Genomic DNA, 22,663 nt, shown 5'->3' on the forward strand with positions numbered 1-22,663 from the left:
AGCAGGCTCCTATCCCACCCCATCCACAAGGATAGGCCTCTGATGGCCAAGCAGACATTGAATCCACTCTGGGCAATCCAGGGCCTCTGCCCCAACTTCCTTTATTTTTTCTTACAGTGCTGGGATTGAACCCAGGGCCTCATGCATACTAGGCAAGTTCTCTCCCACCCTGGCCCATCCTTTTTATTCTTTGGTTTCTTTCTCTACATTCCTGTGGGCACTTGTGTGGCCCAAAGCAAAGGGTATTGGACAGAAAGTCAGGGACCCTAAGGGCCCCACTCAGCCATAAGGGGGCTGCAGGGCTCTGGAGGGGTCACAGGCCTCCTCAATCCACACAGAGCTGGTCACTAGTGGAAAGTTTTGTGAGCTGGAGCTTGTAGCACAAGTGAGAGGGTATGTTGTCATGGATGCTACCTACTGTTAAGAAGAAAGATAGGAGAGCCGGGTATAGTGGTGCACACCTGTCATCTCAGCTACTTGGGAGGCTGAGGCAGGAGGATCACAAGATCGAGACCAACCTGGGCAACTTAGTGAGTCCCCAAACAACTTTGAGAGACCCTGTCTCAAAATAAAAAATATAAAGAAAGGGGGTTGTGGATGTAACTTAATGACAGAACACCCCTGAGTTCAATTCCCAGTACCAGAAGAAAAAGGGGAAGAAGAAAGATGAGGAGTAAGGGAGGGCCTTGGTCTCATTGCCTCACTCCTACCCACAGAGGTTTTCCCCTCAGGCCATTACACTGGGCCTCAGGGGTACATCTTCAAGCCATGGTTACATAAAAGCTCTCCATCACTCACATGACACTAAGTGCTGACTCTGGGCCAGCATACAAAGTGACAAAAACTGCTCTAGGGGAGCTCGCAGCCTCGGAAGGGTCAAACTGAGACCTGGCTGCCAGGCTCAGGATCTTCCTAGACCTGCCCTTGATACGGGTTATCATGCTAGGTCGGACCAATAGGCAAGAACCCTCAAAATAAATGCTTACTTAATTTTGCTTGAAAAAAAGAATCCACAGATTAATGTGTATGTTTTCTGCTGTGAGAAGCAGAATTCATGTGACTCTTTTAGGCAGTGCAGGGGTGCATCCACTCCCCAACTCCTGGAAGCCTCTGCCCAGCTTCAACTCAGACCTTCAGAACTGAAGTGTCCTTGGAAATAACCAGGAAAGCAATCTTAAATAAATAACCTGCGTCTTCCCTGTGTGGATCTCCAGCAGAGCCTGCTGGCAGACAGTACCACAGATAAGAGGAACTGGACATCTTTTGAGATAATTAAATCTATTCTTCTTCTTTTACAGGTGAGACTCATAGAGCAAGAAACTTGAATGACAGTCATTTCCTCAGACAGGGTTCCTCTTCTTCCTCTGCCCACCCTCCTCCCCCTCCAGCTGCCTGACTTCCCAGAGCCTAACTCCAGGTCCATTTTCTCTCCTCTGCACCTGGCTGCCTCAAGCAAACCCCATCAGATTCATCTAGAAGGAGAAAGCACTCAGGCCCAGCTTGAACACGGAGGTATACAGGCACCACTGCTGAACCCCACAGCCAGGGCAGGAGATAGATGATCCCTCATCCTCTCAGAGCATGGAAGAAAAAAGAATGCAGAAAATCCTGGACAACACTTGAATGATAAAGCACAGGACATGACAGTTTGTACAGAAGGACCCTATTTTAACTAATACACACACAGAGATCCAGATGGTCCCCAATTTATGATGGTGCAACTTACATTTTTTTGATATTATGACAATGCAAAAGCATACCCAGGCAACCATTGTGCTTCCTACTTTCAGTACAGTATATATTAAATGACAGGAGATTTGCAACACTTTATTATACAGTAGACTTTGTTTTGGAAGATCTTGCCCAACTTTAGGTTAGTTCCTATAAGTGTTCCGAGTACACGGAAGTTTGGTTCAGCTAAGTTATGATGTTCAGTAGGCTAGGTGTATTAAATACACTTTTGATTTATGATATTTTCAACTTATAGTGGGTTTTCAGGATCTAACCCCATGCTAAGTCAAGAAGCATCTATACAGAAAATGTAGAAAAGTATTACCTAAGGTTATTTCTGGCTATGGATTGCTATTTTTTGCTTCTTTCAATTTGACTACAGTTCTTGGTTTTCCTACTATACTTAGAGATTCTTTGAATTATTTATTAATTAACTAATTTATTTTTCGAGATGGGCTTCTCACTATGTTGTCCAAGCTAGCTTTGATCTCCTAGGCTTAAGTGATCCTCCTGCCTGAACCTTCTGAGCAGCTGGAACTATAGGCAGGCATCACCATACCTGCAGAGCTCCTTAAATAATTGTTTTAAAAATTAAAGGTTAAAAAATAATTTTTTTCTGATGCACATGGCTTGGCATCACAGGATGAGAAGGAGATAAAGTCTGTTAAAAATTGTTTTTAATTTAGTAATTAAAAATAAAAATACAGTATCATATTTTAAAACTATGATGAGATCTTTATTTGACCAATCCAAGGATAACAACATGGTTCTCTCACTAGGCCACAAAGAAGGGGCCAAGGACCTGGCCTTGGTTTCTGACACAGCTGGCCACGTGGGCACAGATCTGCCCAGGCCCAGGTCAGCACAGACTGATGGAGACTGCTAGGTGGCCAGGCCAGGTCAGGCCCCAGAGTGGATCCTTGCGGGAAGCACGTGCTGGTTCCCATGGAGCTCGCTGCAACAAGAGGATGACACTGTCCCAGGAGATGGCTAGTTGTGACTTAGATTTGCTAGTGTATGTTTCAGTCTCTCAGAAGAGTCTGGGGACCTGATGATTAATAATATGGCCTACAGTTTCCAAAGATGACATCCAGGATAGGGCTGGAGGTGGAGTTAGAAGTGTTTAGCAGAAGATGGCCGAGAGGGCTTTTAAGCTGAGTCACCATGTTGGCAAAGGCCTGTAGATGGGACAAGGGGGCTGTGCAGGAAACAGAGATGAGACCTTGGCATTCTGATACCTTGAGAACCCCGTAAAGGGGAGCTCCAGACATCCTGGCAGGAGAGATAGGCTGGGCTTCAGGAGAAGTGAAGGAGCTGGGGTGCTGCGAGAGTCAAAAGCGTCACTCTGACTGCTGGAGGAGGATGGGACTCCCTCCACTGAGCACCGCTGTGGGCCAGAGGCAGGCCAGAGACTTCACATAGTCATTCACAGACCCCCACACAGCACAGCAAGGTGGGGGGCCCTGCTGCTCAGTGGTTAAAAGCACAGATTTTGGAGTCAGGCACCGGGTGACTCCAAAGCTGAGCTCCAACACTCGCTTGCTCTGTGAACTTGGGCAAGTGACTTCACTTCTCTAAGCCTCAGTTATCTTGTCTTTAAAACAGAGATCCCCCTCCTTCCTTCTCAGGGTAGCAATAGAGATTCAGGAAAATAACACAGAGAGAACTTAGCATGGTGTGCACCCAATAAAACAACCCTGAGAGGCAGGTCTATAATTACAAGCAGTAATGGAAGCGCTGAGGACTGGCGTGCAAGCAGAAGGCAGAAATGCCCATCCAAATGGATACAAGGAGAAAAGTACTCCGAGACAGAGGCCATCAGGGCCAGACTGATGACACCAACATACGAAAAGCTGAATGCGTGGGATTAGAAAAAGGAAAGGTCAGCCAGAAAAGTGAATGCTGACAGCGCCCGCGCCAGTCCTGTCTGGGGACAGGGGCCCAGCATTGTCAGGGATGCTAGACTGGCCTGGGCTGGGGCTGGCCCAGCAGGCTGCCAGAGGCTGAGGCTCTGTAACATTGCAGTCACCATCTGGCTCCTCTGGTTCACCTTCCAGGGCACTAAGAAGCCTTCTCACATTGTGGATCTCCATCTGGGTGGCCTGCAGAGAAAGGGTGTCCCAGCCGGTCTGAGGCAATAGCCACTTGGACTGGCAGTTGTACTCCCCTCTTAAAAATGAATTGACTGGGGCTGGGGATATAGCTCAATTCATAGAGTGCTTGCCTGTCAAGCACAAGGTCGTGGGTTCAATCCCCAGCACCACAAAATGAAAAAAAAAAAAAAAAAAAAAAAAGAATTGACTGGCATCTGGTTAGTCTTCTAATCAGGGTTAATATGAGCCAGCATCTCTGAGCCCAGCAATTCAGATTTGTCCTTTTTCTCCATCCCCAACTCCCATCGCCAGCTACTGCCCGGGTCTAAACCACTTCAAAACTAATGTCTGTCCCAGCCTGCTCCATGGTCTGTCTCCCTGTGGCCACTCCTAGGGTTTGTTCTTCATAGAACAACCATAAGGATTTCTTTCAAAACTCCAGGTGGATGCCCTCCTTCAAGCCTCCAATGGCCAGGCTAACACCTGTAATTCCAGCTGCTTGGGAGGCTGAGTCAGGAGGATCACAAGTTTGAGGTTAGCCTTGGCAATGCAGGGAGACCTTGTCTCAAAATAAAAAATCAAGAGGGCTGAGGATGTAGTACAGCACTCTGGGTTCAATCCCCAGTACCACAAAACAACAACAATGACAAAACAAAAACAAAAACAAAAAAACCCTCCAATGGCTTTCCATCAAAATAAAACACAAATTCCTTAGCAAGTCTTAGGCCTCTACATATGGTCCCTGTCTATCTTTCCAGCATCAGGTCCCATTTACCATTCTTCTACTGCCTCCCAACCCCGCCACCACCACTGTGAGCCTGCACACTGGCGCTGTTTGTTCTTAAACTGTGCCAGCTTTGCCTCTGCATTGAGGCTTTGTCCTTAACGATCCCTTTGAATGGATAGTGAGCTTGTCCACGCATTTGCAACTTCAGGTTGCAAATCTACATGCCCTTTGACCGCCGTGTCTAAAATGGATCCCTCTCCCTATTTTTTTGGTTATAGCATGGTAAATTGTTTCTTTAGTTTTGTCTTTTTTCCACTTTAACCATTTTAAATTACAACACTTTTCAGGGGCATTAATTATATTCACAATGTTGTATGACAATCACCACTATTTCCAAAAATTTTAAATACCTCAGATAGAAACTCTGTATCCATTTTAAGCAAAGCATGTTGGGTTTGCTTGGCTGTTTTCATAGGACTCACCACAAACTGAACTTCCAGGTATTGACAAATTTATTTATTCATTTCTATTCCTCCTCTAGAATATAAGCTCCATGAAGATCTCTGTCTCATTTGCCATTCTCTCCAGGGCTGAACACAGTTCTTCATAAATAACAACAACAAAGTCAACATGTAGTTGGGCGTGGCAGTGTGCACCTCTAGTCCCAGCTACTTGGGAGGCCAAGGCAAAAGGATCACTTGAGCCCAGGAGTTCAAGGTCAGCCTGGATAACACAATGAGACCTTGTCTCAAAACAAAACACAACAACTAAATTAACAGTCTACAGAGTTAACATTTATACAGTTTGCTATTTGCCAGGCATTGATCTAAGTACATTAACTAACTCATTTAATCTTCACAATAACCTACAATAGGTACTCTTATTATCTCCAATTTACAAAAGGAGGAACTGAAGCATAGAAGTTAAGTAAGCTGCCCAAGATCACATAGCTAATAAATGACAGTGCCAGAATTCTGGGCTGCATTCACCAGGACTGCATTCACCTTGGGAGAACTTCATGGCTCCCAGCCAGTCAGCCTCTTCGGAAGATTTCTCAGACTTTAAGCACCCGATTTTTCCATCCATATTCCTGATATTATCCTTCTTATTTTACTGATGAAAACACAGGCTCGAAGAGACAAAATGATTCACCCAAGGTTATAGGGCCATGCCAGGTCTCTCTTACTCCCAAGTCCTTCCCACTAGATGGCATTTCAGCAGCCTCAGTGGCTCAACTGATACTAATTTCTCCCAGGGGAGAAGCTGGCCAAGGAAGGACCTCCTGATTGAAAAGCAAATGCATTGGGAAAAGCTGCACTGGGAATCAGGATGACTGCTTCCTGTTTCCATGCTGCCACTTCCTACCTGATCACCTCTTTCTCAGTATGAGTTTCCTCATCTGTCAAACAGGGATAAGAGCCCCTGTCCTCCACATCAGAGTAATGCCATGGTGCTAAAGGTATTACAGAGAACGGAAGGATTGTGAGAGCCATGGCTGAAGTCCCATCAAAGTTAGAGGAGAGAATGCTATAGAAGTTTATGTCATGGATCTGAGAAGCACGTCATTGCACACACACATAGCAGCAGAACAACATGAGGTCACACACAACCACATGTGTCCACAGCCATGAACACTCACTCCTTGAGAAAGGCTGTCTCTTCTAAATCTTTGACACTGATGACACCAAATACTTCTGCACAGACACTGTTGGGAATTCTGAACCAGGTGAGAATAGAGGTAGCAGCAGGAAGAAGCAGAGAGCAGGAGGCACCAAAAACAGAGAATGCCAGGCAGAAGAAACTCTTCTGTTGTTTTTAATAAGTACAGTTACCAAGACAAATCTTTCTCTTTTGGGAGGTCAGGGGGCACATCTCTCCCATCCCCCTGCAACAATGCCTCCTAGGCTGGTACCTCCACTTGCACCCCCAGATCCATGTCCTGCTTAAAGAAAGGAGAGGCTGACCCATTGAACTGTCCCTTGAGACTCTTGCCTGCTGCTTCTGTTTGGGTTTGACCAATATAGAAGGTGCTGGCAGGAGAGCAGAGGGCAGAAGAAGAGATGTGTTGAGTATACCTTCCCCAACTTCCCTCCCTGTGGGTCTAGGGGTGGCCAAGCACAGGTAACACTGATCCCTCAGGATGAGGGACATTCAGGATGAGGGTGGATGACGGATTCTGTCATTGTTAGTTTGTAGGTGCCTCAGTTCCCCTGAGGGTTCTCTCTACCTGCTCACACCTGCATTAACATCTCCTCAACTGAAGCATCTGAGGAGAATTCTGTTCTCTGCCAGAGTGTGCTGATATACCACCTGGCACAAAGTGTGTATGAATCAGGGGAGGGGAGCCTGGGAAGAGGCAGCATGGTCCAAGAGGCTTAGGATGACAGGGAAAAACAAGGAGACCTTTGGCAGGTCTCTTGACCTCCCTGTGCCTCAGCTTCTTTATTTGTAAAATCATGAGGATAACCTTGCATACATGAAAGGTTCACTGTGAAAACAGAGTCTGATCATGTCACCAAACCCCATAGTTAGTGCTCCAGAGACATCAGATCCTCTCATCTTTATTGTTAAGTCCAAAGACTAACGTTAACTCTTGCATTCCCTGGAAGAAGGAAATACAGAATTGCTTTCCTTCTCCTCTGTATCTTCCAATTTTTCTACTATTATGTATTACTTTAGAAGTCAGAGAAGGAAAATAAGAATTAAAAGAAAAAACAAAGTGGGTTAGGGAAGCCTAGTCTCCTCTCTCAAGCACTAGAGACAGTCCCTTGTCACAAGAGGTTCCCCATATGGAACATGCACTTCCTCCAGAGACCCTCTCTGGATGAATGTGAATGAAATGACTGGAGGGTACTGACTGTGCCCCTCCCAGCCAGGCCCCAAGGATCTAAAAGGGAGCTGAACCGCAGTCATCCTTACCAGTGGATGCTCAGGTCTAACTAGACATGGCACTAGGGAGGTGACAATTCTCATGGCCTGCAGTATCCATGGGCACTGCATTAAATAAAACCAAGCGATGTGAAGAGGCCGCTACTGTCAGCATTGGCTTCTTGCCCAAGTTTCACATACTCTGGCAAAGCCACAGACTGAGGTGCAGTTGTGGGTCGGGGACCACGTGATAGCCCAGATCTGCAGAGTAACGACATCAGAAAGGAGAAGTGCCTCCTGCTTGGACCATGCTGATGATGTGCATGAGGCAGCCCAAACCTCCCGCTAGCAAGGCATCCCCTGAAAGCCAAGCAAGGTGATACTACCTTCTGGGCTTTACCTCATTCGCACTGTGCTGAGGCCACTCAGGGCAGGGGGTCTGGTTCCCCAGGTCAGCTTGGCTGGTCAAGGTCATACAGCTACTTAGTTTGAGTACAGCCAGGACTAGGACCCAGTCTACTGGCTCACAGCCCAGTGCTTGTCCCCCTCAGTCCTGCTACATCCCACGACCTCCAGCTTGCTATAAATCATGTAACCAAAGCTACCGTTGCTCTGGATGTAGAATCATAGCAGCAGTATCAATCCCTCCCACACGCAGGGTGCTTTACAATTTAAAGGATCTTTTATAAACCTCATTTTGCTTGGACCTCACCAATCAGCCGCTTCGGAGCCAGAGCTGGAATCCTGACTCCACAAGCTTGGTGACACAGGACACGTATTTAACCTGAGAGCCAATGTGAGCAGGTAAAATGAGAATAATAACCCCTGTATCTCAAAGGCATTTAGTGAGAATGAAACAAGATAATGCATATGAAGCTCTCTCTGGCACAGGATTTGACATACAGCAGATACTCAGCAGGTGGTAGCAATGGTTCTGATCAGGAAGGCATCGCTACCATACAGATGGACAAACTGTGGTTTACAGAACACAAAGAATCTGTTCAAGGACACTCAGAGATTGAGCAGTAGCAAGACCCAGGTACAACTTACAGTATCCTAAGAGAATCTGAAATGTTCACAGGTGAGCACTATACTGGGTAAGGGAAAGAAGGGGTCTCTCTGGTACATCCGCACTTTTTGAGGGTAAGAGAGACACACAGTCTCTTCCAAGCAGGCCAGCCTCTGCTAGGAAGAGAGGAGGGGAGAAGAGAGAAGGGGAAAAATGGAGGAGAAGCAGCAACCCTTCAAGGGCAATTCTCATAGTCTCACAGTTTCAAACCTCTTCTCTCACTTGATTTTCATTAATTGTTTAAACACTGTGAGAGTTCACTGTCAGGGTTATTTAGAACAGAATAAAATTGGAAACAACTTTAAATTTCCATCAACAGAGGCTGACCCAATTAGTTAGGATTTATCCATTAGAAATTAATTACAGCCGGTGCAGTGGTGCCCGCCTATAATTCCAGAGACTCAGGAAGCTGAGGCAGGAGGATCACAGTTCGAAGCCAGCCTCAGTAACTTAGCGAGGCCCTAAGCAACTTAGTGAGAACCTGTCTCAAAATAAAAAGGGCTGCCGATGTGACTCAGTGGTAAAGCATCACTGGATTAAATCCCCAGTACTACATAAATAAGTAAATAAATACATACACACATACATACATACACCTGGGCATGGTGGTGCAGGTCTATAGTCCCAGTTACTCAGGAGGGTGAAGCAGGAGGATCACAAGTTCAAGGCCAGCCTAGGCAACTTAGCAAAAACCTATCTCAAAATAAATTTTAAAAGGCTAAGGATGGGGCTGGGGTTGTAACTCTGTGGCAGAGCACTTGCCTAACCTGTGTGAGGCACTGGGTTCAATCCCTAGCACTACATAAAAAAATTAACAAATAAAATAAAATAAAGGCATGCTGTCCATCTACAACTTCAAAAAAAAAAAAAAAAAGGCTAAGAATGTAGCTTAGTGGAAGAGCACTTGCCTTATCATGCATCTGGGTTCAATCCCTAATACCACACACACACACAATCCTTAGCACCACATAAAAATAAATAAAATAAAAAACCATCTACAACTAAAAAAAAAAAAAAAAAAAATTTTAAAAAGGGGATGAGGGCTGGGGATACAGCTCAGTTGACAGAGTGCCTGCCTTGCAAGCACAAGGCTGTGGGTTCAATCCCCAGCACCTCAAAAAAAAAAAAAGAATACACACCACACAAAAAAAGGGGATGGCACTGTAGCTCAGTAGCAGAGCACTTGCCTGGCATGTATGAGGCACTGGGTTTATATGCGGATTCTTAGCACTGCATATAAATAAATAAAATAAAGATCCATTGACAACTAAAATATGAATAAAAAAGAAAAATGCAAGTTATAAAACAGTAATGCATTTCATGATCCCATTCTTGCTTCCATGTTTATGTAAGCATAAAAACTATCCTGGAAAGATGCATACTATCACTGCTACTTCTAGAGAGCAGGATTTTGGTGCAGTGGTTGAGGAGAGAACACACTTCCAAATTATTAGGATTTTTCATGAATTTATTTTGTAATTAAAACCAAGGAAAAAATAAGTATAACATCAAAGAAAGATTTGTTTGGGTCAGTCTTACTTATTCCATGGTACTTACTTGCTGTAACTTGACTTCTTCCAGTCTTTATCTATGGTCAGAACTAATTTTACATGACTGTAATCTGAATGCTCATAATTTTGTGGATTATTCTCATTTCACATTAATTGTATCATAAATATTTTCACATTATGACATCATTGCCATGACAGCTAAGTCATGGGTGCTTTGCTATGAACCATGTGAAGAGTTTTACAAGCCTTAACGCACGAAGTCTTCATGACAACACTAAAAGCAGGTATGTGGACTATCGATGTCTCAGATGGAGAGACTGAGGCTTGAAAAACTGATTTGCCAAGGCCTCACAACTGGTAAGGATAGAAATAAGACTTACACGCTGGTCTGTGTGACTCCCAAGTCCTCACTGGGACCTTTCCATCCTACTCCCGTCATTGATACAAATGGTCCCTCAATGACGATGATTCAATTTGCGATTTTTTTTTTTTTTTTTTTTTTTTTTACTTTACAACGATACAAAAGCCAGATGCATTCTGTAGAAACCACACTTAGAATTTTGAACTTTGATACTTTTCTGGGCTAGCAATATGTCATAGGATACTCTCTTGGGATGCTGAGCAGCAGTGAGCTGTACCTCCAAGTCAGTCGCTTGATCACAGGGTGGATAACCCATTCTCGGTCCACTGTGTTGCCAAGTTAGGATGCTCAGTAGGCTAGGTGTATTCAATGCATTTTCAATGTAGGATATGTTCAAATTATGATAGGTTTATTGGAACACAACCCCACTGTAAATGGAGGAGCATCTGTACTGAGTAGTAAGAAGAATATGGCAAGAATGTGGCAGATACTGGGTCTTATATAATTTGTGTGATCTTGACCAAGTCACTTCCCCTCTGCTTGGTTCAATCATTCACTGGACAAGCATGTGCTGATCACCACGTGTGAGGACAATGAATAAAACATGAACCCTGCCCTCCAGGAGATTAGAGGCTAGCCTCAACTCTCAGGCAAGTAGGGATCTAACTCCCTACCCCTGCCCCTGTCACCAGGCAGTCATAAAAGCATGAGATGAACAAAGGATGCAAAAGAGCTCTGCCAGTACACAGCTCCATATTCTGCAGGAAGAATTTCTGCGGCCGTTCGCCACTGCATATTATTTTATCCAGTGAACGTTCCAAAACGTTCTCAATCATCTCCCTATTGTTGGACATTTAGTCCCAATTTGCTGCTATTATGGAGCAGCTCTCCAATGGGGATTTATCCAAAGGAAATAATTTAAAAGAAAAAAAAAAGCAGATGCTCAAAGAAGACACCGCCTGATCTTCCCAAAGACTGAAGGGAGACCAGCCTTTCTTCTCACACTCGGCAAGTTTTGAACTGAATTCCTGACCCAGGGGTCTTCCCCACTTCCACCTGCTCCTCTCCTATTCTGCAAGCCATCCAAGGGACATCTTAGTGCAAGTTTTAACCTTCCTCCCTCCTGAGCTTTCCATGTCCCTAAGATGAGGCTTCTCTGCAAGGTCACAGTTCACCCCCTCCTAGTGGGTCATACAGCTGCCTAAAGGACCTTCCCAAAACACAGTTCTGTCATGCTCCTCTGCAGACCCAAATCCTGCAAAGGTCCCCAGAGCCTCCAGGCTCACATCAAGCAAAACACCTCAGCCTGACATTTAAGAGGGATGGCAGGGGAGAGGAGTAATGCTGACTGAGTTCCTGTGATGTGACAGCGCTATATGAGGGGCTTTATGTAACAGCCTCGACACGGTCCCTCTGAGATAGGTGTGTTCATCCATGTTTTACAGATGAGGAAACTGAGCTTAGGCCAGCTAGGTGATGTGCCCAAGGCCACATTGCTAGTATACAGCAGGGTTGTGACCAGAACTTCATCAAAGACCCAAGCACAAGCTGACTTTCTGAGTCACCTTCCTGCTCTCCCTTCCCCTCCCCTCAACTATCTGTCCCCCCCCCACACACACATACCACCCACTCTTCTTCAAAGGCATCCTGATTCTTTTCCCTCTGACCCGGACCAGTGGGCATTCTTTCCCAATCATCAAACCCTACTTAGCCTTCAGCGTGCAGCCGAAAGGCCCCCGTCTTCCTGAAGGCTTTCCTGAGCACCAAAACAGGAATCCAAGTGAGCAGATGCGATCATTTGTTCTTTACCTTTGCCCTGTCATGTCCAGGTCTCCCAATTAGGCTCTGAGACCTCTGAGGAGTGGAATGCATTTAAATGGGTGATTGTTTCAAAGTGAACAAAACTAAGTATGACCTCTAAGAAGGTGCAGGTCATCAGGAACATGGCTCTGACCCATGCTGCCTCCCCCACCACCTAGCTGTGCAACCTTGAGCTACGTCTTTCCCTTGGTAAGCCTCAATGCTTCAATCTATAAAATGGGAAGAACAGCTGCCTCACAGGTTTTGTGAAAACTGTATGACTTGTAAACCCTTAAACCAGTGACTAGCACGCAATAAGAGTTCACTAAACTCCAACTGTCAATATTCTATCCAGTCTCCTGCCCACAAAAGAAGCAGTACAAGTCTGCTCCCCTGCCCCCAGCCCAGCCCCCCCGGGTACAGTTCCCTGACAACAGGGCCTCCTCTTCACAGTCCTGGCTGGTGCCCCAGCCTTTCCACCCAGGTGGTTTCTGCTGGTGGAAACCCTACCAAATGTGGTAGGGGACAAGTGGTCAGTCTATCTACCCAGAGAGCCAGTGAAAGCAGGCAGCCTGAAGCATCCCCACTTGAAGGGGATCCCCGTCATGACACAGGCCTGTATTGACCCCTCTCCAAGGGATCCCAGCCAGTCTCTCTTTGTCCCTACCCCTCAGGACATCAGCAGTATTCAAGCCATAGAGGCACCCTTGCTTCACAGATCCAACACACGAACCTCTCTGCCTAGACCAGCCCTAGCCCACCAGTCAATTACCCAGCCCTGCTGGACACCAAGCTGGTACTTCCAGACCACTGCCCCCAGTATAAAGTCATAATAGTGGGAGAAGTTCTGGACTCAGCCACACTTTTCAGCTGTGTAATCCCAGTCAGGTAACACAACCCCTCTGAGCCTCAGTTTCTCATCTGTAAAAAGTGGATAAAAATAGCAGCAATCTGATGGGGTTGCTGTGAGAGGATGCAAAGCACTTATCGCAGTGCACGGCATACAGTAAGTGTCCAATGAATACCATCACTCTAATTGTGTAATCGCTGATGTCACTCCAGGTATAGATTATCAGAGAAACCCAGAAAGGGGCCCACAGAGATGTCCAGGCTGGAGCTAACAGAGGTACTTGCTGTCTCAGCCTGTCTAGTCACTATGCCCTCTCTGCTGCCCCCTGGAGGCTCAGGTCTAGAATCTCTGGGCACAGGGCATCCTCTAGTTTCTGTATAGTCCAAGAGGGTCCAGGGCCACTAGCTGCCCTTTCTCTCAGCCCTGGTCCATTATCTGTCTTGCTCACATTGTAGGGGGATGGCTGGTAGGCCAATATAAGACCCCTCCTAAGGAGCAGCTCAGACTGCAGGCTATAATATCCAGTCCCTGGCAGAGTCCTATGTGGGAAACAGCCACAGCAGTAGGGAAGCAGGCTGTCAGAACCCCAGACCAGAGGTAGAAGTCCTGGGTACATTAGTGCTGGCTCTTCCTCCACTGCTATGTGACCTTGGACAAGTCGCTCTTCCTCCTTAGGCCTCCATCTACCTTTCAATATTTATAAAGTGAGGACTATAGAATCCAGCCTTATTCTCATGTGGAGTTCTATGGAAGAAACACTTTAAGAGGCTCACAGAGCTGCGCCCAGGAACTGCCACAAGATTTTAACAGGAACAATGCCCCCAACCCTGATACCCTCCAGGACTGCCTTGAGGGGCCCCTGAGATCCCAGTGATCATGCAGCACACCCCACAAATACTATACACAGGTTTCTGGACAGGTATGGTCTGCAGAAACCAGCTCTATCCCTGCTTGGGGCTGGCAGAGCCTGGTTGGGCCACAGAGGCTCAGCGAGGAGGCTGGCACAGGCTGCCTCTGCCGCAGGCACCATCTGGAGGCATGGGTGGGCCGCAGGCACACAGCGCCTCCATGCTCCACACCCTTTCCTGGGACAGGAGCTTCTAAGGGCACCGTCTTGGTCCACAGTTCTCCACCTGGCCCAACTGCTGCTGATTCTGGAAGACGCCTAAATGCTCAGGCGAAGAGGAGATGTGGCGCAGCCAGACCCCACATAGCCGTGGAGAGATCCTAATTCTAGCCCTCTTACCCACCCACCTTGGGGTGCAGAGGAGGTGACATGTGGATCCAGAAGCGACAGTGGGAACACGTGGTGGTGCTTTCTCCCCCACCAATGCATTTCAGAGCTCTGGGCAAAAGCAAAAATCATGGCTGGGAGTGGAGAGAGGCCGGCATCCCAGAACACCTTCCTAGTCCTTGTCCAGTCCTTCAAAGTCCCCATGGACCACTTTGGCCCATACAGTTCTGCCAGTCTATGACCTTAGCACCCAATAAATATCCTGGTGACTGCAGTCAACCCCCCCACCCCCGCTAGTCCCCAAAACCCGAGCCTCTTGGGGACCCCAGACCTCCCAAATGTGAAGATGCCAGGCACAACTGGCACCAGACACAAGTCCTCTCCCTCTAATCAGTGGAGACAGCTGCTGGCCAGGACAATGCCAGACCAGAGTCACGAAAGTCCTCGGGCTAAGATTCATGCCCTCTGCTCTGGGAGACTTGCAGAGTGGAAGGTTCTATAACCAAAGGGTGAGGGTGAGGATGAGGGGTGAGGATGAGGGGCGAGCTCCCCAGCATCCAACCTCCAAGGTAGCAGAACTGCAGTATCTGAAGCCTGGAGGAGAAATTCGGAGAGCCCTGGGCCTCCAAAAGAGGCAGCAGGAGTGGCCTTCCAGAAGAGAGTGGGCCAGCCGCGGGCGCCCAGCACCCAGCAACCGCTCATCCTACAGCAGACACCAGTCAGTCCACCTCTCTCGGGGTCTTTGGGGAGACTGCAGAGGTCGGGGGAACAACAAGGACCACCCCCACACTGACCAGGGGACCAACAGCCAGCAAACTCAGTTCCCGGGGCTCGCTCGGATTCCGGGGGCTGGAGGCTGGGCCTAGACGCAGCGCCCCGACCCCCAGTGCCACCTGAGCCCCCCGCCCCACGCGCCTACCTGGGCCTGGGGGTCCCCATCTCGGGCCGGCTGGGCGAGGGGCGGCCCCCTCGGCTCCTCGGGCCCGGCAGGCCGCGGGGCGGGGCGGCGCGCGGGCCGCGGCGGGCTCTGCGGAGCAGCCTGTTCGCGACACCCCCGCCCGCTGATGGATGCCGACTGCAGCAGCGGCGGTGGCGGCGGCGGTCGGCGTGCGCCGGGGGCTGGGCACAGTGCCCACAGCCCCGGGCCTGGCGCCCGACGCGCGGCCCGCCCCCGCCCGGCCTCCGCGCCCAGCCCAGGGGCGGCGGTGCGCCTGCCTCCGCACTCGCGGCAGCCCTGCCCCTGCCTCCGCCTCCTCCCGGCCGCCTCTTCGCCCCCTCCCTCCCGGGCACCCAGGCCACCCCCTCCTGGTGCCTGCCACCCGGGCTGCTCCCGGACCACTGCGGGGCTGCCTCGGTTCCCCCGACCCTGGCCCTGGCCAGCTGGCCTCTGCGCTAGGCCAATCTGTGTTGGGGGCTCGTTGGGGAGAGAGCGAGGGGGAAGAGAGAGGAAGGGGGGAGGATCCCTGACTCAGAAGGGGTGACTCAGCCTCAGTGGGCCTCCCATCCCACCCCAGCCAGATCCCCTCACCTCCCCTACAAGCACATCCCAGGGCAGAACCTGCCTGGGACTCAGCGCTCCTCCCCTACCAGTGAGGAGGCACTGCAATTGTCTCCAGGGAACCCTCTGGGCCTCTGCGTGTCTGAGGGGGTGGGGGATGTCTTAGTCCATATGTGCATTGGTGACAATGACCTTAAGTGTTAGGGACCTAGTAGGGGCTGGTCCTGTGTATAGGTGTGTTTGCTGTGTGTGTGGTGGGGGGCACCTTGGGTGTGCACCCAGCTTCCAGAAGGGGTGAGGGATGACTAAAAGGCCTGTGTCAGAGGTCATGGCTCAAAACCAAGCTCAGCCCTGTTCCTCCCCTCTACCAGCACTGTTACAACTCAAAAAGCCAGTAGGACCAGGGCATCTCCCCCTTACTCAATGCACAGGTGGGGCCTCTAAGCGCAGAGAACTCTGGGGTACAGAGTTTCCAGTTCAGCTCTGCCACTGGCTGAGTGAGTACCCTTGGCAAATTGCTTCCATGCTTTGGGCTTCAGTTTGCAAACAATGAAAGACAGACTCCGATGTGCCTGTCTCTAGGACCCCAGTTTATGGGGAAGGCCTGGGGAAGATGGGGTCAACCTACAACATCCTCAGATTTCTGCCCACACTGGCAGTGCACAGACCCCTACCTCCTAACCACCACCACCAGCCCCAAGCATACATATATCTTCGTTCATTCTTCCAGTCATTCCTGAGTACCTACTACGAGATAGCCACTGTTGTGGAACATAACACTGAGAACCACAGAGGTCCAAAGCTGGGAAGCCATCCATACGTGAACAGAGCCATCTGTCCCGGCATGCTGCAGTTACCTCTGTTTCAACCTCACCAGTGGGTTATCCATTTCTGCTCTGCTTGTCCCACACTCCAGAGACAGGCCACTCCCTCCCTCCTCACTTCTCTCTCAAGAGTGGCTGCTCCATCATGGTGCCCTTCTACTCTAGGTGCTGGTCGCAACCCCAGGGCCTCCACAGATGAGGCCATGCCCTCTCCCCAGGACCCCTCTGAGAACTCAACATAGCAATTGTGTCCCTTTGCCCCACCCCCAAGCCAGGGCTTCTACTCTCCAAGATAAACAGGACAAACTCCTTTGTCAGGTATGCCAAGGCATGGCTTCCAGTGCCTCCACTCTCCCTATTGCCCACAGCTCAGGAGTGGGCAAAAGTGGAGTGAGGCCGGCTGCTCCTGATGCTAGAGGAGTCACCTTCCCTCCAGACGGGAGGTGGGAAGATGGTCCAATTGGCCCAGGCCAACTCTTAAAGAACCAGGCTTCCTTAAAAGATCTCCTTTTTATCTCCTGGCCCCTAAATTAAGCACCTCAGGAAGCCCCATACTAGCCCTTAGAAGTGTGGCCCTGGGCAAGTCACTGCCACTTGGGTCCCTGCTGTGTGAGTTCAATTCAAATGCATTTATTCAAACAAATGAATGAATCCATCAAATGTAGGAATTAGACCAGGTGAACTTACTGTTCCATGTGCACATCTGCTCAAAGTTTCCCGACTTCCTGCCTGCTGGTATTTTGTTTCCAAGTTCACTCTCCTCTGCTAGCTGGCCTTGCCAGCAGTGGGCTCCCAAGCTCCTGTGGGCAGGAGGCTCTGGGCCGCACAGCCAAGGCCCTCCCATTCCTCCTACTCAATTCCTCCCTGGTCCCCCTCCCCTCCCTTCCCCAGGCAGGATCACGCCCCTCATCCCCTGGGGCAGGGCTGCATTCCCATCCTTCTCAGCCACAAGGAGTCTCTCACTTTCCCAGGACAACTCCAGGACCAAGGCAGGATGTTCCCAGACTTCATTCTGAATTTATACCCAAAGGACCCAATTCACTTCCGGTCAATGGGCCCACACCAAAAATTGAGCTTCTTCTATGATTATTATTAGTTCTATTTCTGTTATTATTTTCTATGATTATTTTTTCTATTTCTATTATCCAGTTTGCCTAGGCATGGGAAATGGGCACAGGAACAGGATTTAATCCAGGACCACATCTCTTGAAAGTCCCCATGGAGAAGTGCCAGGGGCCCACATAGGGAAGAAGAGTTCGCCCCACAAAGAAGGGCTCTTCCATTCCTTAGATGTGAATTCTGCCTCCAGTCCTGCCTGTTCCAGTTATTTCTGTGTTATTTAAGCAAGTTATTTGACCTCTCTGAGCCCATTTTTTCACTTACAAATTGGGAGAAACTCTCCCTATTCCACATCTGTTGCTGGGCTACTGTGACAGGAGAAGTAAATGCTGGCAGATGAGAACGACAGGACCCCTTGTCCCATCTCTGCTCTTGCCTAGGAGGTAAGAGAAATTCTTTCTTCTTAAATTTTACCTTAATGATGGAACTTTGAAGATGCAAAGTCCAGAATACAGGAAGAGATGAGTGGAAGTGATTCTCTCCACTGGAAGGCAAAACACATAACTGCCAGCCACAGGACCTCAAGGTCACTGGTGGGGTCAAGACTCACCCAAATTCTTCAGGCAGGGCCCTTTCTGACCCCGTTTGACCTTTCAAAGGAGGCAACCAAGACCCTGAGAAAAGCCGCAACTTGCAAAGTCACTGAGACATAGTGGTCTTAGGATTCCCAGCCACTCTGTTCTGGGTGGGCAGGTGGGGTGAGGGGCAGTCCCAGCTGAAGGACTCAATGTGTCATTCAGCAAGTGGTAATGGTCACACAGAGCCAAGCCCTGGGCACTGGAGAAAGAGGAACTGGAGAGTCTCTGCCCTTGAATTCACAATCAACCCAGCAGGAGAGAACAGCAAATAACCCAGCACATCAAAGGGTACTGTAAAATTCATCTTATTGCCGCTTTCTGAGCGCTTCCTCTGTGCCTGTCACTAGGAACACATTCATTTGCTCAGTCGCCAAAACAATTCTCTGGCACTGAATTTGCTAATCCCTTTTCCAGATGAAGTAACTGAGGCTCAGATGGGTTAATGTCTTGTCAAAGTCCAGGATGTATCTGCCAGATCTGCCTGATGCTACTCCCTGAGCTCCAACCCTTACAAACTTCTCCCCACCTCTAGAGCTATGCTAACCAATATGGTAGTCACCAGCCACACGAAACTGTGGAGCACCTACCTGCGATGTGGCATGCAAACTGAAATATGCTTTGATGTTAAAATATAACATATTTTAATACTTTTTCTATTAAAATGAATGTATTATGGATGCACTGGGTTTATAAATATGTCATCGGAATAATTTCATCTATTCCATTTTAGTTATGAGTATGTTTTGTTGTTTTGTTTTCTTTTGTTTTGTTTGAGATAGGGTCTCATTATACAGCCCAGGCTGGTCTCTCAAATTCCTGGCTCCTCCTACCTCAGCTTCTCAAATTCTGGGACTACAGGACTACAGGCACCAGCCACCATGCCTAGTTGCTAGAAAATGTGGCTACTAGAAAATTATAAATTGCCTACATGGTCACATTGTATTTATTTGGGTCAGCACAAGTTTAAATACTCTGTGGTTTTAACCTAGCCCATGGGGATCAGGAAAGGCTTCCTGGAGGAGGGGACAGCTAAGCCAAGCTGAGTTAAAGGAGAGGTCATGGGGAAGAGGGTATTCTAGGCAAAAGAGCTGCAGGGCATCTGGCTCCATTCCCAGAGGGTTGCAGGGCCTGGGTGGGCTGATCTGCAGCCCCAGGCAGCTGAGAGCTGGGCCAGAGGGAGGAAGCTACCAGAGCCAAACTTTTCAGAGTAGCAAGACCCACAAGCCTAGGAAGTTCTGCCTGGGCAAGGCTTTTCTCACTGACTGTTGGCATTCTCTGGAAGGCACGGCAGAGCAGCTATGTCCGGGCGGGGGAACAAGCAAGGTGGACAAGCAGTAGCACCCACCTGGCAGGGACCTTCCCCATTCAGTTCCTCTGGACTCCTCTAAGAAACCTCCCAAAAGCACTTCACCTTAACCAGGAAACTTCCAGCCTACACGGCGAGAACCACGTGCTCCTGCATGAGATCCTGTTCCAATGTGGGATGGTGACAATGCCTCTGAGCTGCACAGAGAGCCACACAATACACAGCACCATCCATACCTAGTGAAGTGTGGCAGGAGAGCTCGAGGGTAGTGGTTTCCCTGGAAGAGGGCTGGGTTAGAGATGGGGACGTTCTTTAATACAGGAGCTGTGTGACCTTAGGCAAGGCCTTACCCTGTCTGAGCCTCAGTTTCCCTCTGAACAGTATAATAGCGGCACCCAGCTGTGAGGATGACATGAAAGAGTACCTACAAAGGGCGACTGACATGCTCAATGCTCCCTTCTCCATCACAGGCAAGCCCCCTAGGATGCCCCTGAAGTACTTTTAGTTCTCCATCGTCCACCAACTCCACCTCCTGCACTCCCTCCCCACCTCTTCCCCCCAGCCCATCTCTTCTTCTTGGCCTACTCCACCCTCATTTCATCCTTGTTTCCTTTTCTATATTTTGGCCTCAGTTGTCTGACCTCAACAAAACTGTCATTTCTCGAAGGCAGGAAGCTTACCACCCCCCACACATAAACGCTCCTCTGTACACACAGTCAGGACTGGCACTGGGCTGGGCACCCCAGTGGCTCCCACAACCCACTCCAGTCGCTTGGACAACTAACTACGTACAATGCTGCCTAAATACCATGCTGGTCTCTACAGGGCACGTCAAGGAGCTGCTCTGCTCTGCTTCTCAATGGAAGTCCTTAGCGGCTGGCCACTCAGATGAGGCAGCTCCAGCACTTCAGCCTGACTCTCAAGACCTTTCCCAGCCTGGTCACACTAGGCTCTTCAGCCTCATCCTCAGACCCCATGTGATGTGCTGTCCAACGGCTCTGCCTGTCCTCTCGCTTTCACACATGCCCCTCCCTCCTCCCAGGAGACTCTCCCCTTTTCCCACAGCCATTCTTCCAGGCGTCCTCCAGGAAGCCCATCTTCTTCCCCTCCTTCTACAACAACCTCTCTTGTTAGAAGTAACCTCTTGGCCTCTCCTGCTGCCTCCCGCTGCCTCCAGCCCTGGTTGTATGATGTGCTGAAGGGCCTCAACCTTCCATTGCACTATGAGCCTAAAGGCCACTTCGCACACTTTTCCCCATGAGGGCCCAGCCCAGTTTCCAGCTCATAATATGTGCACAGTGTGTGTCCCTCAGGTCACCTTCACTCCCAGAGTCAGAGGCCAGGGAGCAGGTGGGAGTCAGGAGTTCACCAGGATGCCAGGACACCTATGGGCTGAGTTCTGCCAACCAGACTACCTCTCTGCCTTTCCTGATGGCTCCTATACTTCAGCTGCCCCATGGGAGAGGTCTGGGAGGCCCACTCCCAGGCCTGAACATGAAAGATCTAGTCATGTTCCCACTGGATACAGATGTCCACCTAGCCTGCCATCGAGAGCCTGAGGTGTCAACTGAGGTTTTATGGTCACAGCATAACAGACACCTTGTAGTCAGAAGAGATCTTGGAGAGCATCACACACAGGCCGGAAACATGGAGAGGCAACAGTAGAAAAGCAGTGTGTGTGTGTGTGTGTCTGTGGTCCCAGGAGTCAGAAGAGGCCACAGTGTCACCATCAATCAGCATTGGCATTGCAGACAGCATTGGAGTCCCCACTAACTGCTACTGTGCCTTGCAATTTGCCTACATTTTCCATTTCAAATCTCTTACTTCCCTGTTAGACAGAAAGTATATACTCACTAGTCCAGGGTCACTCTGCTAGTGGGCAGGGGACCCAGGATTCAACCAGAGGCATACCTGACTTCAGAGCTTGTTTGTCCCTTGTTAACTCCGCACACACTTGGCTTTACCCAAATTTACTGTGGAGACACTGGTATGATTTAATTCTTATCAGGGGACAGTTACACAAGTAGGTAGGTATAATTTTTTTTTTTTTTGTACTAGGGATTGAACCCAGGGGTGCTTTACCACTGAGTCACATCCCCAGTTCTTTTCATTTTTAGTTTGAGACAGGGTCTCACTAACTTGCTTAGGGCCTCACTAAGTTGCTGAGATTGGCCTTAAATTTGTAAGCCTCCTACCTCAGCCTCCCAAGTTGCTGGTATTTCAAGCATGTAACACTGCGCCTGGTTTAGTATGTATAAATTTAGGATCTGTGCATTTTTCTGCATTTATGTTATAAGTTCAATAAGGAAGTTTATTTTAGCTGGACATGGTGACACTCACATTCCTAGCAATTCAGGAGGTTGAAGTAAGAGGATCTCAAGTTCAAGACTGGCCTGGCAACATTGTGAGACCCTTTTTCAAAATTTAAAAAAAAAAAAAATTTAAAAAGGAAGACAAGGTTCAATCCCCAGTAACATACACACACACAGAAATTTATTTTTAAAACGTGTCTTTGTCCCAGAGATGAATATGTGCTAGGGATTTTCAGTAGGTAAAATACTCTTAGCATTAGAGTCTGAAGCTAGTAAGGTGTTTTTTGTTTGTTTGTTTGTTTGTTTGTTGTTTCTTTTCAACCATCTTTGCATTTCAAACAGTGACTGGTCTGAAGACTCATAAGCCCCCAAGCCAGGCCCAGTCAAATTTCACCTGCTGTCAGTAGCTGAGATCATAAACATGTGCTTGCACTGAAACTCCTGGGCCAGGTGCCACCCAGGCAACACTCTACTTCCAGAAGCTGGCGCTGCTCTGCAGTCTTTGCAACCTTCTCCTCATCCATCCATCTGCAGGGACCAGACGGCCAGACCTGCCGCTTACCACCAGTTAATCCCCAACTTCACAAGGAAGCCAGGCAGCAATGTCTGAATGTTCTCCTCTCCTCTCACCAGGCCAGGTTGGGCAGAGAAGCCGTCTGTGTGTGTAAACACAGCCTTCTGCTTAGGCAGCTCCTGATGGACTCCCCTTGCCAACAGGGCCCTCTGTGGCTTTTATCTCCCTACCCAAAATAACCATTGGCTTCAGTGGTTCTCTGGGCATG

General features: G+C 48.8%; 1 protein-coding gene across 28 annotated transcripts in view; it reads right to left on the reverse strand.

The window, feature by feature from the left end:
- Nucleotides 1-22,663, reverse strand: part of Epb41l1 (erythrocyte membrane protein band 4.1 like 1) — a 117,972-nt gene that overhangs the window by 51,369 nt on the left and 43,940 nt on the right. For 25 of the 28 annotated variants that reach the window (XR_007106346.1, XM_047535630.1, XM_047535620.1 and 22 more), the window contains exon 1: nucleotides 15,164-15,472. The exons of the other annotated variants lie outside the window; for them this stretch is intronic. The gene's annotated coding sequence lies outside the window, so the exon portion shown is untranslated. Of the gene's footprint in view, nucleotides 1-15,163; nucleotides 15,473-22,663 lie in introns of those variants that run through there. 28 annotated transcript variants of the gene reach the window in all.

Source organism: Sciurus carolinensis, chromosome 2 (assembly GCF_902686445.1).
Source record: "Sciurus carolinensis chromosome 2, mSciCar1.2, whole genome shotgun sequence".
Classification (NCBI taxonomy): domain Eukaryota; kingdom Metazoa; phylum Chordata; class Mammalia; order Rodentia; family Sciuridae; genus Sciurus; species Sciurus carolinensis.